Below are 19,136 nucleotides of genomic sequence, written 5' to 3' on the forward strand. Positions count from 1 at the left end.
TATTCCTAGATTTTGTGTATATTTCATGATTTTGTAGGTTTCAAATGCTTTAGAGGTATCTTCAAAATAATGTGTCTTAGTCCTATTCCTATATTATAGATCATTTAGGTTATTAAACTCGAACTTCATCCACTTTTATGTCACAAGTATACATATATTGTAGCCACGGAACTTAGTCTATGAGATTCAGAATTATAACAAGCAGATCACTTATTCGGCAACAACTTATTGAATATCATCTCAATAAAATTTTTATTGAATAGTAGAATGTTTATTATTTAGAAACCATGAGTTTTGGAACATAACGCCAACATATTTTTATTTTTAAATTTGTTTTATTCAATAATTTACATACCTATGTTTAAAATAGGAAAATTATATCAATCGACCAAAAATTAAAAAAAAAGCTTATAGCACCTCTTTTTTAGTATATTATGAATATGGCAAATATGACAAGTAATTAATGATACTTGCTCGCCCAATGACCATTTCCGGCTCAGAAGGCTATCACATAGTTATCTGCTTTTAAATTTGCTACTTTTGCAATTTAAAAAATGTAATAATATGGGTCTTATTATCATAACTTTTTTTTTTGTTGCTATTTTTGCAAACGTCCTTTTAAAATATGGATTTCATTTTCTCTTTTTTTATTTTTAAGTTTTTTTTTTTTTTTTTTTTTTTTTTTTTTTTTTTTTTTGTAATGAAGAACAATTAACCCACTGCATTTTTTTGCATTAACATAAAGGTAAAGCAAAAGAAAAATTAAAACTTTTGAATCACAATTTTTTTCCACAAATTTCATCATTTTTTCCTATTATTGCTATTTGTATTTTTCCTCTATCACATTTTCTTTTCATTGAATCTTCCACTTCACCTTAGCAACCAATAGAATGTACCAACATTTCTTCAACAGTTGATCCACATTCAAAGGATCATCAAAGAAATTTCTTCAAATAAATATCTTTTTTCGAAATTGAATTTCGAAGATCCAACCTCTACGTCCGTCTGTACATTCATATCTAAGTTTGTGGTTCTAGCAAGATGTAAGGAAGCGCGGTGAGACCCTTGGTCAACAGTAATCCATCTTAGCACATACAAGTCTAAATTGTATTCTTGATTCAATAAAATTTATTTAATATAATTTTTAAAATATAAACATTTATAGTATGAGAATTTAAAAATTTTCAAATGTCTAATTTCGTGAAGAAACTTTTATCTCTTAAATCTTCTTACAAAGAGCTTTCTCGAAAGGAAATTGAGGAACAACGTACTGCTTGTTCAAATACAAATGAATCAACCCAAATAGCAAAAATAGAAAATTATTTTCTCAATTGGGGAACTCCAAAACTTGATTAAAAAACAATTTATTTGCAAAGTACTTTTAATTTAAAAGAAAATCTTTACCTAAAATTATTGAAAGAAGAATTTCAATCTATGGAAAAATTAATTTTATACAATTATTTCCAAGAAATGATATTGAAAAAAATCAAAATGAATTTTCATTTCTCCACATAGGTGTTGTCCAAGTAGTCCTAATTTCAATGTTTAGATATAGACTGCATACATCGACTTTAGCAATTTTACGTGACAAACGCCACAAAGATTTTTCAAACTCATTGTCAATCATTGAATCAATAAATAAATGTTTTGCTAGTATTTCAAAACTCCTTTCTTGGGAAGAAGTTACAAAAAAATTCCCACCCGATTCTGGACAATGCCTTCATCCCTTGAAAGAAAGAAAAAGAAGTTTTCCATATCATTGAACATCCTGATGGGAAAGTGGAGATCAAGTTTGAAAATGAATCACCTAGGTTCCCTATAAACAAAGAAAACATGAGCTCTCGAGAATTCATGAGTTCAAGACCAAGTCCATCCAATATTATGAGTGAGCCAATACCTAATCTAAACATATCAAAATCTCTAAAAATCAAATATGTTAGATTAGATCATGGAATACCAAATATTGACTATGAAGAAAATCTCTCTAAAATTCTCAAACTCAAATAGAAATGGATACCAGTTCTCAATTAAATGTAATTATTTCGTAATCAAAATTTGAGCTTGACAAAGAGTCCCTTCAAAAAGCCTTTATGTCAAATGCAAATCGTACTAAAAGAATTACTTTTTTCAAAACTGACTCTAAAACAAAAAGGAAGTTGTTTAGAGAAAAATATTTCAAGACTCTTGAAATATTTTATTGAAGTATTTCAAGAATCTTGAAATACTCTTAGAGTTTGACCAGACTCTTGAAGTTTTTTAAAGTATTCCAAGGAAGTTGTTCATACAAAAGTATTTCAAGACTCTTGAAATACTTCAAGAAAATATTTTATTTTTAGATCGTTCAAACAAATGAACGAGTTTGACCATCTTTGCACAATAAAAAAGAAAGAATCTTAAAAAATTCAAAGAGGAGAAATTAAAGTTGATTATCCTCCCATGGAAGATGTTGAGCTCAAAAGTTTTTATAACGAGAACATTATAGCAAAACCTTTTCAAATTATCAAGAAATCCAAAGAACACGAGGCTCCAACAAATAAAGAAATAAATAGCATCCAAGTTAAAGAAAAAACAATTTTTCTAACCGAATGCTTTCTTCAATTGTAAGTCAAGTGATCTTCAAGTTAGAGGAAATTTTCAACCCTCCTATTGTAACACCCCGATCTTTAAGGTATCTTATTTTTTAAAACCAAATTTGCATTTTAGTTTGAAGATTGATTTATTTTTTTAAAAAAAAGAAAAGAAGTTAAGGGAGAAAGGGAATTTAAATGTTATGATAATAATAATATATATATTTATTAATATTATTAATATTATTAATTGTTATATTAAATAAAAGAAAAGAAAAATTAAAATTGAATTTTCCCTTTCTTCTCCCTCCCGCGCGCACAGCCACCCCCTGTTCGCCGCCCATTTTTTTTCTCTCTTCTCCTTCCGTTCCCAGCCCAGCCGCACGCCTCCCTCTCTTCCCTTCCGTTCGCCGCAGCCCATCCGTCGGCCGTCTCCCCTCTCCTTTCTCCTCTGTTTTCTGCACCGCCGCGTCTGTTCGTCAGCCGACAGTAAGACAACATCGTGCTTCTTTTTCCAGCCACGAATTTAAAGTCGATCCATGCCCAAATCTTCTGCACAATCTTGTTTGCTTTAGTTTTGTGCACCGCCGCCTCTACGTTGTTGTAAGTTTGTTTTAGTAAGGATGAAATTGATGGGTTATGAGGTTCTGCATTGTAAATACATTGAAATGTGATGTTTGTTATTTGGTTGAATTGATGTTATTCTTGAAGGCGACATCGGTTATTTGGAGTTAGTGTCCTTGAGTTTCGCAGTAAACTTCGTTGGAGTTCGATTCTTTACTCTTTGGGATTTGATTGCTGGAATTAGTTCGACCAAGGAATTTTGCATAAAAATCGAGGTAAGAGACTTTCTACTGGACCCATATGTGAATTTAAATGATTAAAACCATTTGACTGTATATGTGAAATTGAGCAACTTAAAGGGAATGACTGCTAAGATTAAGTCGATGTGGTTAAAGGGACTTAATGGCTTTAGATAGTTTTATGTGTGTTGATGAAATGACTAAATTAAAAATGTTTGTTGTTTGAACTGAGGATGGTTGACTCTTATGTTAAAGAATAGATAGTATACGACAGTATACGTTTGATTGGAATGACTGAATTGAGATAAGTTGCACTTATGTATGAGTATACCTAATTGAGAAATCGTTACGCTAAGGTCGGATTATGTGTTAGTAAGGGTTTTATCTACTACTGGACTCAATTACCGTTATATATATGTGTGTGTACTGATGTAGACTGGTGTTGAATGTGTACTGTAAATGACTGGAACTATGCATATACATAAATGAACGTAAACTTTGTGTTAAATGCATATGAAGATTGTCTGGGATTAAATATGCAGGTGTGGTTGTAGACAGGACGATTTTAGTAGATCGTGTTGTATAAATTTTTGGATGTGAACTCGTGATTTTGACTGATTTGGGTGTGGGTTATAATATAAAGTGCGGCTTGTACTGGTGAACTGAGAGGTGTCATGACTTTGTGGTTTGATTGACTGATGTATTTAATTGTTATCAACGGTCTTTAGGCTAAAGTGAGATAAGTTGACTGTTAGAATGTTAAGTGAGAAAACTATATATGTTGAAGTAATGGAACGGTGTTATAAATGACTATTAAGATGTTTAGAATGGATTGAGGAAAATTGTTAGTTTTTATTGGGATGTGTACCTTGTAGATGTCCCACGGGATCACCAATTATTATGCACCCTTTGGGAGCATTAGACTGATATGTGTTTCTGCAGAACACTAGACTGAAATGTACGTCCCTCGAGGCGTTAGACTGATACGTGTATCCTACAGGATCACAAGACTGTGACTGTGCAAGGTATCCCAATAGGACGTTAACAATTTATTTTTCCATAACGGGACGAGTAGTGGGTCTCTTACTGAGTATTTTTGTACTCACCCCTTTATGTTTAATTTTTCAGGCAAAAACAACAAAGGTGGCAAACCGGCGAGGGGCAGGAAGGAAGCGTGATTTCCATGGATGGGAAAATGTTATTTTGCTTTCGTTTTATGTTTTTTATGTTTAAAACGCTATGTTGAAACTTAGCTTACGAACTCTTTTTTGGTAAACAGTACTTTTTAAGTTTTGAATATTTGAAACCAGACCTAACTTAAAGTTGTTTTTTCTCAATTGTATGTTTTTTTTAAATGCCTTACATTTCAATCTGTATCAACCAAGGTCTTTTGTCAAAAGTTAATGACCTCGACTTAGGTAGAAAAGTTGGGTCGTTACACCTACTCTTGAAGAAACTCCTAACCTTTTTGAGTCGGGCCCTTAGAGAAAGTTAAGATAAAAACTAAAAAACAAACACTTCTTGATGAAATTAATAAACACTTAAACACCTAAGGGGCAAAAGTTCGATAAATGTTCTTAATGAAGAAGAAGCAGCTCAATTTATGGAAGATTTTGAAAATTCTTCCATCAACGCGAAGAAGAGAAACAATCAACAAAATAAACTTTGGAAGATTCATTAAGAGAAAAGATTAAATTAATTTTCATTTTCGATCTTCATTTCGAGGAGAAGGTCTGGAGCAAAGACAAAAATATGTCATAAATTAATTCAATAGAGAATCTATACATGTTTGGAATATTGATGGAACTTTGGAATGCCAACTTTACGACATATTAAATAATGTGTTAACTTGTGCCATAGCCTGAGTCCAATAGTCATTCAAATGGATAAGCTATTATGCTTATAATCAATGGATTTAGTGGAAGCCTTAAATTGTGGTGGGATTATCCCTTAACCAATGAACAAAATGAAGCAATTAAAAATTGTAGGATAAAAGTTTAGGGCAATTAAAACTTCAGCAACTCAGTAAGTAGAAGAGCAAGGGGGGGGCGGTGTAGAAGTTCTTCTTTATATGATCAACAGATACTTCGACCTAGGAAGTGTCACTGATATAGACAACCAGAGAAAGATAATAAAAAAAAATCTAAAATGCTCCTATGCGGGAAACTTTATATAGTTCAAAGATATGTTCTTATTAAGAATTTACATCTTCAAGAATTTCAATGCCAGAAATTGGAAAAAAATGTTCATTGATGGACTTCCAAGCTTCATGGTAGAACAAGTCTATCACTAAATGTAACTCTACTTGACTTTCACTTTTGTGTGACCCTTTTGACTTTCACTAAATGCAATTAGACGTTTTTTAATGTTTTGCTTAACTGAAACTTTTGTAAACTCCATCCAATTACATGACATGTTATATTTTGTGAATAGTTTGTAATATTCCTAATTAGACTGTTCATGTTAATGCAATTGTAATCAAAACTATTGTTAATGAATGTTAAACTTTCTTGTTTTTACATTATTGTCATGAAAATCAATAAGTCAAGAAATTGAATTATAGGTACAAAATATTAGAAAAATCAATTTAAATTAAGATTATCAAATCCTACACTTAATTTTTGCACTCCAAACACAGACATCTATAATTCCTAGGCATCATAACCCTATCAAATAAGTCATAAGTTTTCTAGTTAGAGTAACCAAAGAAAAAAATAAAAAATATATATTTAAATCCTAAATTATGTATAATCGTGTGTTTTAAAACTTAATTATGTGTCAAATATATTCAATGATAAAACAAAGATGAAAAGAAAAGTTCTAATGTGTTCATTTATTTTTATTCTTTCAATCAAAATGTACCATTGTCTATATTTTATTTGAGTAATAAAAAAGTTCTTTTTATTTACATATATAAAAAAATCTATACTTATTCGCTTAAAATAATAAAAAGTTGCACTAACTATTTTTAATAAAAAAATCTTATTATTTAATACATAAAATTATAAACAAATTTTTAATCTTTTTTAGTTAAACCAACTTAAATTATTTCAACACTTAATTTATTCCACTTGTCATAAAAAAATTATAGTAATAATTTTAAAATGGGAATGAAAGTCCTAGTTTAAATTTGAGACCTAAAATTTAAAAAAAAAAAAACAAAAAACCTCCATTGACACCTCATGTCAAGTTCGTGGTTTTACACCATGGGCCAAACATGGGCTTGGCATCAAATGTCAAGCCAAAGGGCCAAACACCCCCTTAGAGATTCTTTAACACGAGAATTTTCTTCAAAACCAACTCCAAAGGAAGAAACGTCCGTTTCTATGGATGATTTAAAATTTCAAATCAATTGTGTAAGAAGAAAATTTCTCAATAGAAATTTAAAATTTTAGAAATTAAAAAAGAAATTTCTCAAATGAAGCAAAATAACAATTTAGATGATTTAGACTTAAGAAAAGATTTTTTATTAAATGAATTTAATTTCAAGAATAAGTTTTCAAAAATGGTATTGTTTAATTACTTTAAATATAGAATATTTCAAAATTACTTCGAAAACACTAATAAACTTACGTGCATATCAAAACTGTACCGAAGAAGGTTTAATTTCTACAAAATATTTTGAGGAAACAACATAGGTTCTTAGTAGAGCAAACGGTAAAAGATTAAATATCAAGTTTAAACTTTCAAAAGTACATGTTTGTAATAAAGAACAGTGTTTCAAGAAGTAATTTTAGAACACCTATTATTACTTAATTATATTCTTTAACAATATCTGAAAACGGTTTAGTAATAAACAAATTTGGAGAAGAATTGATTTTTGAATTTATCTCTCTAATTTTACCTCGAAAACTTTATTGAAATGAATGTTTTGAAATGTGAACAAATAAAAAGAAGATAAAAACAAAATAGTTTTCTAAAAGAAGAAAATGACTACAAAAGGATTGAGGAAATTTTAAAAAAAAAAATTCAACTCAAAATAGGATAAAAGAAATTCAATTTAAAATTGAAAATGAAGTTTGTTCTAATTTACCAAATGCATTTTGGGAAAGAAAAAAATACACACTTGATCTTTCCAAATAATTCAAAGAATCGGATATCCTAACAAAAGCTAGATCGATTCAAATGAATTCAGACTTATTAACACATTACATAAAAGAAATACAAGACTTATTAGATAAATGTCTAATAAGGCCCTTGAAAAGTCCATGGTCGTGCGCCACCTTTTATGTGAACAACGTTGCCAAAAAAAAAAAGGCATGGAGTTCCAAGCTTAGTAACCTATTATAAACCATTAAACAAAGTTTATTCTAATGGATTAGATATCCAATTCCCAATAAACAAGATTTACTCAAAAGAATTGAAAATGCAAAAATATTTTCAAATTTTGATATGAAATCCGGAATTTTGCCAGTTCAAATTTCTGAAGAAAAAAAACTACAAAACAACTTTTAATGTTCTTTTTGGACAACACGAATGGAATGTAATGACTTATAGATTAAAACATGCCCGATCAGAATTTTAAAAAATGATGACTGATATTTTTAATGATTTACAAAATTTCACATTTGTTAATATCAAGATTTCATAGATGTCACTAAAATAAATGGTTTGATAGTCTCTACCAAAAGTGAAATTATTTGAAACAAAAATAAAATTTTTGGGTTTTGAGATATACTTGGAAAAAATCAAACCCATTTAGAGATCAACTGAGTTGACGTAAAATTTTCCTGATCAAATTCTAGATAAAACCCAACTTCAACGATTTTTGGGTTGCCTAATTTATGTGTCTGACTTCATCCAGAACCTTAGGCTAATTTGCAAACCATTGTACCAAATTAAGGTTAAAGAAAAATCTAAAACTATGGTTCGACAAACACACTCAAACTGTTTAAAAATTTAAATCTTTGGTCAAATCAATCCCCTATCTCACCCTCATCAACCCAAAAGCAAATTCTATTCACATTATCAATTTAGTTTTAAAAAATAACAAAAACAAAAATTGAAAGGAATATTTTAAACTTTATAAATACTCTAGTTTATTTTGTAAATATTGTTATGTCATCCAAAATTCCAGAAAGAAATTAAAGATAACAAGCACAATTTAAGATTAACTCCAAAAGCCAAAATGAAATTGTGTATATTTCATGGAGTATTCGACTATGTTTGATGGTCCCAATCATAAGTCGCAATGTTAGACTGCAGTAAGTCCGTTAGTTAGTTTCTAATCTCTACATGCAATAAATGATATCAAGGATTCTTTAATAAACCCACTTTATTAAAGAATGAAGGAGATTTCTTCTATTTCCTACATTTGACAATTGAACAACCATTATGTAATAGTAACCATTATAAAATATAATCGATGAGCCATTGTGTGATATGATGGATAGGATAGCATAGCCATTGGAGGAATTTTCCACCACTTTAATTTGTTTTTTAAATTTATAAATAGATCTAACTGTTTCAACCAGATTATGTTCTGTCTGATTCGATCTTATCTTCTTTTCAAAATCATTATTTTATGTATACAAAAAAAATATTGATCTCTAAAATAGTTAAGTTTATTAGTTCAATCAAGTAAGGATAAATTTTATATCTTGCTTGATTGTAGTGAGGTTGTTAATAAGCAATCAATTTTCTAGAAGTTTGTGAAAACTAAAGTAGGTCGATAAAGATGGTTTAATCATCCTTAGACAACTTCTAAATATTAAATTACTATAAAAGATGACTATTAAACATTATATACTAATAATTTAATTTTTGTATTAAAAACACTTTTGAAAGCCGAGATTTTTTTTATAGTACTATACTATTGGTTGAAACTTAGTTGTTATAGATGAACAATAAAGCTAGTGGTTGGAGTTAGTTGCTCAAGACGATCGTCGCCAAAAGTGATCGATGTTGAATTAGATCATTAGAGGTAGTCTTTGTCATTCTTGGTTGCCTCAGGTGAACGTTAGTATTGATTGTTAGTGGTAGATGTCAATGAAGTTGATTACCAAAGATAATTTTCATTGGATTTTATCGTAGAGGTAGTTGTTGAAGCCTAAAGTTGAAGGTCGTTGTCAAAGTTGATTATCACAGGAGATTTTTTCCCAATGTTTATAGTCCTAGGTAGTTATTGGTGGCAAAAGTTGGCTGTATGAAAGTGATCATATTGGAGTTGGTCAGACGAGTTTGATGTTGGAGCTTGGAATTGGTCAGCCAAAAGTTGGTCACTATATTGAAGTTGAATTTGCATCGGAGTTTGTTATCAGAGGTGGTTATTGGATTCCAAAATTGGTCGTCAAAGTTGGTCACGCAAAGGTGGTTGTTGGACTTGTAAAAAGTGGTCGACGAAGTTGGTTCATGGACTGTGGCAATGGTAATCGTCAATTGTGGACGTTGATAGGTGAACCCATTGGAAACATTGGAAAGATGGGAGAGTTGATATCAACTCCACCAATATTTAAACTTTGTGGGCCAAACAATAAGTTGGTATATTATACCAATTCAACTCATCTCATATCGGTACACCAACCACCTTCTAATATTAAATGTGTAATTTAGAATTCAGAAACGTAAATGTCTTATTATCATTGAGTCAAAGCAATGTTACATATTTATATAGAGAATAAACTAAACCCTAGAGACTATGTAAAATTACAATAAAGGACATATGTATATATATATATCATAACACTCCCCCTCAAGCTGGAGCAAATATGTCGATCATGCCCAGCTTGTTGCACATATAGCTTATCCTTGTTCCATTTAAAGCTTTAGTTAGAATATCTCCCAATTGTTCTCCGGTCTTCACATATCCTGTGGACACCAACCCATCTTGGATTTTCTCACGAATGAAGTGACAATCCACCTCAATATGTTTAGTTCGTTCATGAAATACTGGATTAGATGCAATATGAAGTGCAGCTTGATTATCACACCATAATTTAGCTGGCACGGTAATACTGAAGCCTATCTCAGATAATAGTTGGTGAATCCATACTATTTCACACACAGATTGTGCCATAGCTCTATATTCTGACTCAGCACTCGAACGAGAAACAACATTTTGTTTCTTACTCTTCCATGAAACTAAGTTTCCACCTACAAAAACACAATATCCAGAAGTCGATCTCCTATCCTCACGAGACCCCGCCCCAATCAGCATCAGAAAAACATTCAACTCTCGTATGTCCATGATCTTTGTATAGGATCCCACGTCCAGGAGCAGCTTTTAGATAACACAAAATCTGCTCTACTGCAGCCCAATGATCCACTGTAGGGGAAGACATGAATTGACTTACAACACTTACAGAATATGCAATGTCTGGTCGAGTCACTGTTAAGTAGTTCAACTTCCCAACTAATCTCCTATATCTCTCAGGATCTTTACATAATTCTCCTTCTTTAACAAGTTGCTGATTTGGCATCATTGGAGTGCCACTTGGTTTGGCGCCTAATTTTCCTGTTTCAGACAACAAATCAAGTACATATTTTCGTTGAGACAAATAAATACCTTTCTTGCTTCTCATCACTTCAATGCCCAAAAAATATTTCAATTGGCCCAAATCTTTTGTATAAAACTGACCCTGAAGGAAAGTTTTGAGAGACGAAATACCCAATGCATCATTTCCAGTAATAACAATATCATCAACATATACAACTAGTAGAACTATACCCTTCTCAGATCGGCGATAGAAAACTGAATGATCAGATGTACTCTTCTTCATACCAAAGCATACAAGGGCTTGACTAAACTTACCAAACCACGCACGAGGACTCTGTTTCAAACCATACAGAGATTTTCGAAGGCGACATACTTTATCACTCTCCCCCTGAGCAACAAACCCTGGTGGTTGTTCCATATAAACTTCCTCTTGAAGATCACCGTGAAGAAAAGCATTCTTAATGTCAAGTTGATGCAACGACCATTTATTGGTAGCAGCCATGGAAAGAAATAGGCGAATGGAAGTTAACTTGGCAACCGGAGAGAATGTATCTGAATAATCAGTGCCATAGATTTGAGCATAACCTTTGGCAACAAGGCGAGCCTTTAAACGAGCCACTGTTCCATCAGGATTCATCTTGACAGCAAACACCCATTTACAACCAATGGCCTTCTTTCCTGCAGGACGAGATACCAAATCCCAAGTACCATTATCATCTAAAGCAGTCATCTCCTCAATCATTGCATTTTGCCAGCCAGGATGAGACAAAGCTTCATGAACAGAGTTAGGAATAGATGTGGACTCAAGAGACGTAATAAACGCATATGTGGAGGGAGATAACTGGTGATAGGAAATAAAGGAAGAAACGGGGTAAGTACACTTGCGTTTACCTTTGCGAAGAGCAATGGGAAGATCATCACTTGGCGCTGGATCACATGATGAAGGAAGCATTGATGGAGGACATGAGTCTGAAGGTTGTGGTGGAGGTCGTCGGGAGTAGACTTGAGAAATCAACGGGCGGGAAGGAGGCACATCAGTAGACAAGGATGGTGTGGGAGAGGTAACCTCATATATAAAAAGATTGTCATCCTCCCCCTGACACAAACTCGATGGTGATGAAGTAAAGGGTGTATCTTCAAAAAAGACAACATCAGGCGAAACCAGATACCTTTTAAGGGTAGGACAATAACAACGATAACCCTTTTGAACACGTGAATAACCCAAGAAGATACACTTCAAGGATTTGGGATCTAACTTAGTATGATGAGGACGAACGTCACGAACAAAACAGACACAACCAAATATCTTAGGAGCAATAGGAAACAAATGCTTGGTAGGAAAAAGAACACGATAGGGAATCTCACCATTAAGAACAGAGGAAGGCATTCTATTAATCAAAAAACAAGCTGTAGAGACAGCATCAACCCAAAAGATTTTTGAAACATGCATTTGAAACGATAAAGCACGGGCAGTTTCAAGTAAATGCCTATTTTTCCGCTCTGCAACACCATTTTGAGATGGAGTGTCAGCACAGGAAGATTGATGAATAATGCCATTTTCACACAAGTAAGAGCCAAGAGAATGAGAAAAATATTCACCCGCATTATCAGTACGCAAAGTTTTGATAGAGACATTAAATTGGTTTTTTATTTCAGTATGAAAGGCACAAAAATGAGATAATAACTCAGAACGATTTTTCATTAAATATAACCAAGTTAGACGAGAATGATCGTCAACAAAAGTAACAAAATAACGAAAGCCTGTTTGAGATACAACTGGACACGGACCCCAAATATCAGAATGAACTAACTCAAATGGAGCAATTGCTCGTTTATCGACTCGAGGACTCGAACTAAGACGATGAAATTTCGCAAATTGACATGAATCACAATTTAAAGAGGACAAAGACCTAAATTCTGGATAAAGTTTCTTCAACACGAACAAAGATGGATGACCTAAACGACAATGGACTTCAAAAGGAGAGGGAACGACAGGACACGCCACAGCTTGCGATACTTGATGATCAAAGAGATAAAGGCCTCCTGACTCATATCCTCTACCAATAATCTTCTTCGTCACACGATCCTGAAACAAGCAATAACCAGAAAAGAACATGACAACACAATTTAGGTCATGAGTAAGTTGACTAGTAGAAATTAAATTAAAGGATAAGTTAGGCAAATGTAACACAGAAGAGAGAGAAAAGGATGGGGTAAGGTGAATAGTGCCAGAGCCAAGAACAGAAGATGTGGAGCCATCGGCCAATGTAACAGATGGGAAAGGGGCAGGGGACAACGGTCTAGAAAATAGGTGAGAATTACCTGTCATATGAGCTGTGGCACCAGAGTCTATGACCCATTTGGTAGATGATGTAAGAAGACACTTTATATTACCTGGGGCAACAGTGGATGCAATCGGAGTAGAGGAAGATGACGCTTGTAATGACTCTTGGTAATTCTGAAACTTAGCAAACTCATCTGCAGAAATAGTAACTGACGCCTCTGGTATATCGCATGTGGAGGCTATCTGAGCATGTTGAGATCGTTGACTATTCTTATATAGCAATTTCCGACAATCACGTTTCATATGGCCTGGCTTACGACAGTAGTTACAAACAATCTCTACAGACTCTGGTTTTCGATGATCAGTACTATTCCTCTGAGGTGCCCGAGGGTTATTGTTCTTGCTAAAGAGAGCACTACTGGGTTGAGGAATAGACACACTAGTCGGAGAGCTTTCAATGCGAAGGACTCGAGTGAAGGCATCATCTAATGATGGAATCTTGGAGTCAGAGAGAATCTGTGTCTTTGCCATTCCAAATTCAGGTAAGAGTCCATTCAGAAAAATCATAACAGCCATCTTCTCTCGTTGAACTTGTTGAACTTTAACATCAGGACTAAAAGGTAACAACAAGCCAAGCTCGGCAATGATCTTCTTAAGCCGCATAAAGTAGCTGGTGACAGACTCAGCTTTCTGTTCCGCACGAAAAAATTGCATACAAACTTCAAACATTCTATGCACTTGCTCTTTACCTGAGTATAGAAAATCCAAAAATTCCAAAAGTTCTTTAACAGACTCACAGTGATCAACCAATCCAATTATCTCACTCTCAATTGAATTCTTGATCTGAAGATATAAACGGGCATCATCACGAAGCCAATCCTTCTTCTGCTTTGCATCTTTTGGGGGATCTTCAGTCATATGATCATCCATATCAGTACTTCTCAAATAAAATAAAATTGTCCGACGCCAATCGTAATAATTGGATCCATTTAACTTATGTTCTGTGATCTTAGAGGCCAAGGGAATAACGTTGGAGACTACCAAATTTTTTATGTCGGCCATATTGAAGTCACACGTTGATTGTAGTCCACTCGAACAAAGAGAAAATCAATCCAAACAGCTGCAAAATTGGAAAAAGACACAAAACCAATCGTGTAACCTTCGATTTTCGTCAAACCCGAATGTTATTTGATAGACCCAATGGTACAGACTGGCAGGAAACAATGGTTCGAGACAAGCCCAGAAGACAGAAGACAAATCAGACTTCTCACACGCTCTCACGCGCCGGCGCGTGGGTGAAGGTGACGATGATTCCGGCGGCGCGTGAAGGTTACGCGCGGTGTTTTCCGGCGATCGACGAAGACAGACTTGGGCGGAAGGAGGTGGTGCTTCTTATGGTATGGGCGATGTCGACAAATGGTCACCGGAAGGTAACCCAAACTTCAAACCTAATGGAGCCAAACTTCAAACCTAATGGAGCGCTCTGATACCATGTAATTTAGAATTCAGAAACGTAAATGGCTTATTATCATTGAGTCAAAGCAATGTTACATATTTATATAGAGAATAAACTAAACCCTAGAGACTATGTAAAATTACAATAAAGGACATGTGTATATATATATATCATAACAAAATGAATCTATCGCAACATTATAAAATGTTCGGATTTAGAGACCCCCAAGAAACATTGTAATATGAAAAAAGAAAAAAATAAAACTCACATAAAACTCTATAATTTTCTTTTGAAAAAAGAAAGCTTATTATTACTGTCCCATATTCCATGGGGCTTTATAAGTTAGTAAATTACAAGTGAGTAGTTGTAGAACTTCATAAATTTACCAACTTTAATTTCATACATCACTATTGAAGAAGAAGTTTTAAAAATTAAGATTCATTAAAGTTAGAGCTTTATAAAGAAAAAAAAAACAAAAAATAATGTTGAAAAATCACTATATAAGACTTCCTTCCTAATTTCCAACTATATTTGATGGAGATTAGCAGATATCTACATTGTTTTTTTACAAGAAATAGAAAAGTTTTTTAAAAGAAGGAAAGTATTGAAAAATAAATGAGAATTTGAGATTCAAACTTGAATCTAAGTGGAATTAGAAGACACATTTGTAAATTGTATTAATAAAGTTTCCATGCTAAGGTATTGAGTTGGATGGATAAAAAAGAAATCACCTTAAATGAAAAGTGTGGTTATTAAATTCATTCATTTCTCTCATCCTACCTATCAACTCCTTCAATTACACATCTTTTATAATAATTATCAACTCAATTCAATTTAATTATTATATGTCAAATATTCTTTAATTAAATTTGTTTTAATCTATTTGGTCTCTAAATTATAAAAATCATACTAACAATTATTCTTCAACTTTTAAATATTAGACAAATTTTTTTTGAAAATTTAGGTATCTATTGAATATTTTCGAAAGTCTAATAGTAAACTTGTAATCCTAAGGTGTGATTCATTTATAAGATAAAAGTATAATAACAACAATACAATAAACTTTTATTTAAAGCTCGAGAAAGAAGAAAAAGGTAGCTTTTCTGTTTAAAAGTATCAGAGTATATAAACTAATGAACTAACCACACCTAAAATGTAGAAAGAAAAAGGAGTAGCATATGTACAACAATTCAAATTCAAAATCAACTTAAAAATGTATTGCTAAAAGTAAAGAAAAGTTTTTAGAAATGAAAAGAATGAAAGAAGGGAAAATGTGATTGAAGAAACGACAGAACAAAGAGATGTGGAATTGATAAGTAAAAAAAGAGAAAAGAAATGTGTCAACAATTGTCATGAATGGGAGGCATAGATGATGATGGGTAAGGAGAGGTGGAAAAGGCAAAGAAGAGAAGAAGAGCCATGATTAAAAGGGGAACCAAGAGCACGACTGTAGGCGGCGGTGGAAGTGGGGGAAGAAGCAGAGGCAGCAGCACAAGAAGACACACTATCCAGACTAACAAAGTGGCCTTGGAATACCCGAAACCGCCGCCACCGGCCATTATTATCTCCGGCAATATAGTGGGGGTGGTATGAGTAGGTGAAGTTGGAGATGGAGATGGGTTTTAAATCCATTGTAATATAGTGAAGTCTTTTGTGGAAATGAGCTTTGTTTAGAAATAGTTAATAATGGCATAGCCTATAGACAATAAATCAGCTTTAAAGCTATATTAAAATAGTAATAATAGGTAATAAAGAATTAAATTGTGGTAATTAGAATACAGTGTGTGATGACAACAAGTTGTCAACTATGCAACTCTTTAATCATTATATTTTCAAATTTTTATTGAATTTGATTGGCTGAAATGTATATATATTTGGTTTCTTTGAGATGCAAAGAAAGAAGATACATGCATCCTCTGCCCTCATCTATATATATATTTAATTGTTATAAGAACGCATATCTTATTGTTACCATGTATGCCTTCTCTGAGTTGTAAATCAACATAAATTCTTTCGCTAATTTAGTTACCTTCTTTCTTTTCTTTTCTTTTCTTTACTTTAGTTTGATTCTTTCTACTGTAATTGGGGGCATTTGTAAATTGCAATAATAGAAAATTTTAAAATGGATAGCGATAGCTCTTTATTACGTTTCGCTTTACTAGTGGTGACATTAAACTTGAGCTTAGAATAGTAACAATAGCTCCTTGTAATAAGTGTTCACATTTTTGCTTCGTTACATGTCAAAGCTTGCAATTTGTGAAAAGTGTTAATAAAATGTTTTCTCTCATTAGCACCTTTAATTTCTTTGTATGAGAGTGTTGCATGGTTTCTTGTAACGATTCAACTTTTTTAACTAAACTGAGGTTATTACTTTAATACAAAGACACTTCGTTTAAACATAAAAGTTCGTAAAATCGGTTAAAAATCAAATAAACATCAAAGAATCATTATTCGGATCCTATTTCAAACAAAATAAAGGTTCGAAAGTATCGTTTATGAAATCATTAAGAAATAAACTGTCGTTCTAAACATGAAACTCATTTCAATCACAAATATTTAAGTAAAACATTAAAATCTGTAAGTGGAAGAAATTTTGAAGAATGTCCCCCTATGGCGATCACGTCTCCTTTTTGTCCCTCGTCGGTCTGCCTCTCGTATTACTTTTGTCTGTAAAAGTTAAACAATAAATGGTGAATATAAATATACCTAGTAAGAAACCCACTACTAGTCCTATTAGAGATAAAATTGTTAACTTTCTATTGCGGGCACACTGTATCATGGCAATCTCGTGATCCTATCCCGTAGGATGCACATAATCAATCTAATGCCCCTGAAAGAGTTCATATATCAGTTTAGTACTCCGCAGAATGCACATGTCAATCTAGTGCTCTCGAAGGATGCACATATCAGTCTATGCTCTAGAATGATGCACATATCAGTTCGAATGATGCACAAGAAGTGGTGATCCCATGGGATACCTGCAAGGCACACTGCTCCATAGATAAAACTAACAATTTTCTCTCAGTCCATTCTAACAATTTAAGCAGTCAACTCAAACAAGTTACCCTCATCAAATAATCATTTTAGTCTAACACAAATACAATCAATTTACCCAAAATAGAACATAATCAAATATTAGCATAATGGTTCCTCAAATAATAAAACTTATAGATTGGCGTGACTCATCTCAACAATCAACAATTCCCAATTCAGTAAATACTTAGCATTTTGATCCAGGGTTGTTGGTCGAACTAAAGTTCAACGAACCAATGACCATCAAAACAATTTCATCATTCAATTCACCCTACATGTAAATTCAACAACTTACCCAAATTGTGGAGAATCAAACTTCAATCCAACTCGTTTGAAACTCAAGGAATTTAAATGTTGTTCTCAACTTGCACCTTCAAGAAACAATATCAACCAAATAATTAACCCAACCAATAATGGTTATGAAAACAAGCACCAGGACCCAAAACTACATCCTTACCACGAACCACGACAATGTAGAGGCAACGGCTCTCAAACTAACGAGAAAGAGAGTGTGCAAACAGAGATCTGAGCGTGGGTCGACTTTCGATTCGTGGCTAGAAGAGGGGAACCACGTGCGGCTGCTTCACGGTCGATGGACGAAAATGCAACGGCAGCACTCCACGATTCACGATGGTCGGATGCGAAGGAAAGAAAAACTGGATCGGTCGGCGGTCATCTAAGGGAAATACAACGACGGCTAACCAAAATGAGGAAGAGAAAGAAGATGGAGATCGGCGGCAACTTCGCGAACGGAGAGACGATGCGAACCACGACGAACGCTTCAGCTGAACTTCAATAGGAGACAGAGGCAGGCGGCGGTCGTCGGTCGTCGATCGTTGAAGGAGTTGAACTGAAAAGAAAAGAAGGGAGAGTAGTGGGCAGTCGTAGAATAACGAAGAAGAAGAGATGAAAAGTTTGGAACACACAGAAGGACGTAGGTTTTAAAATAAATTCTATTATTATTTATTTATTTAATATTACATTTTCTTTCTTTCCCATCGAAATAAATTCTCTTTCATACAAAACTCAAATAAAAACACTCCTAATTCTTAAAACTTAATTGAGAAAAATACCTAAAATTTGGAATGTTACATTTCCACTTTTTCTTTTCGACAACAAATATCTCGACTATCTTGGTGCATATTATTCTGTAAATATAAAAACAAGTTTATCTTTTCATTTTCACTATAATAGTGATATTCAAATATGGTATCAATTTTGTCCTCTCAAAAGATACGCTTCTAAAATTGAAATACTTTAAAGCACGATTGAAACGAACATGGAACTATTTCCTTAAACCTCTTCTTTCTTTACACATTATTATTAACAAAATTGAAAAAATTCATTGTTTGCTCCCAAACTTTATTCATTGTCATACGGTAGTTCATCTACTTTTATTTTTTAAAATTCCTCAAAAATAATTTGTTACATTTTTTAAATTTCAGCAGCCGCCCACACAATTCAACATTCTTTTTTTCTTTCTACTGCCCTAACAAATTCTTTTTCCAAATTAGAATCAACAAAAGTAGTAATACATTCAAAAACAAAAATTTAGAAT

At 33.0% G+C, this 19,136-nt stretch overlaps 1 long non-coding RNA gene across 1 annotated transcript; it reads right to left on the reverse strand.

Annotated features, from left to right (window-relative positions):
- Positions 1–16,975: 16,975 nt before the first annotated feature.
- On the reverse strand, positions 16,976–18,507 carry LOC105435265. The gene is made up of 3 exons (XR_969296.2): positions 18,036–18,507; positions 17,874–17,949; positions 16,976–17,212 (listed from the first exon to the last, which is right to left on the reverse strand). It is a non-coding gene; the product is annotated as an uncharacterized LOC105435265 (long non-coding RNA).
- Between the last annotated feature and the right edge of the window lie 629 nt (positions 18,508–19,136).

This window comes from Cucumis sativus, chromosome 4 (genome assembly GCF_000004075.3).
Source record: "Cucumis sativus cultivar 9930 chromosome 4, Cucumber_9930_V3, whole genome shotgun sequence".
In the NCBI taxonomy this organism is placed as follows: Eukaryota; Viridiplantae; Streptophyta; class Magnoliopsida; order Cucurbitales; family Cucurbitaceae; genus Cucumis; species Cucumis sativus.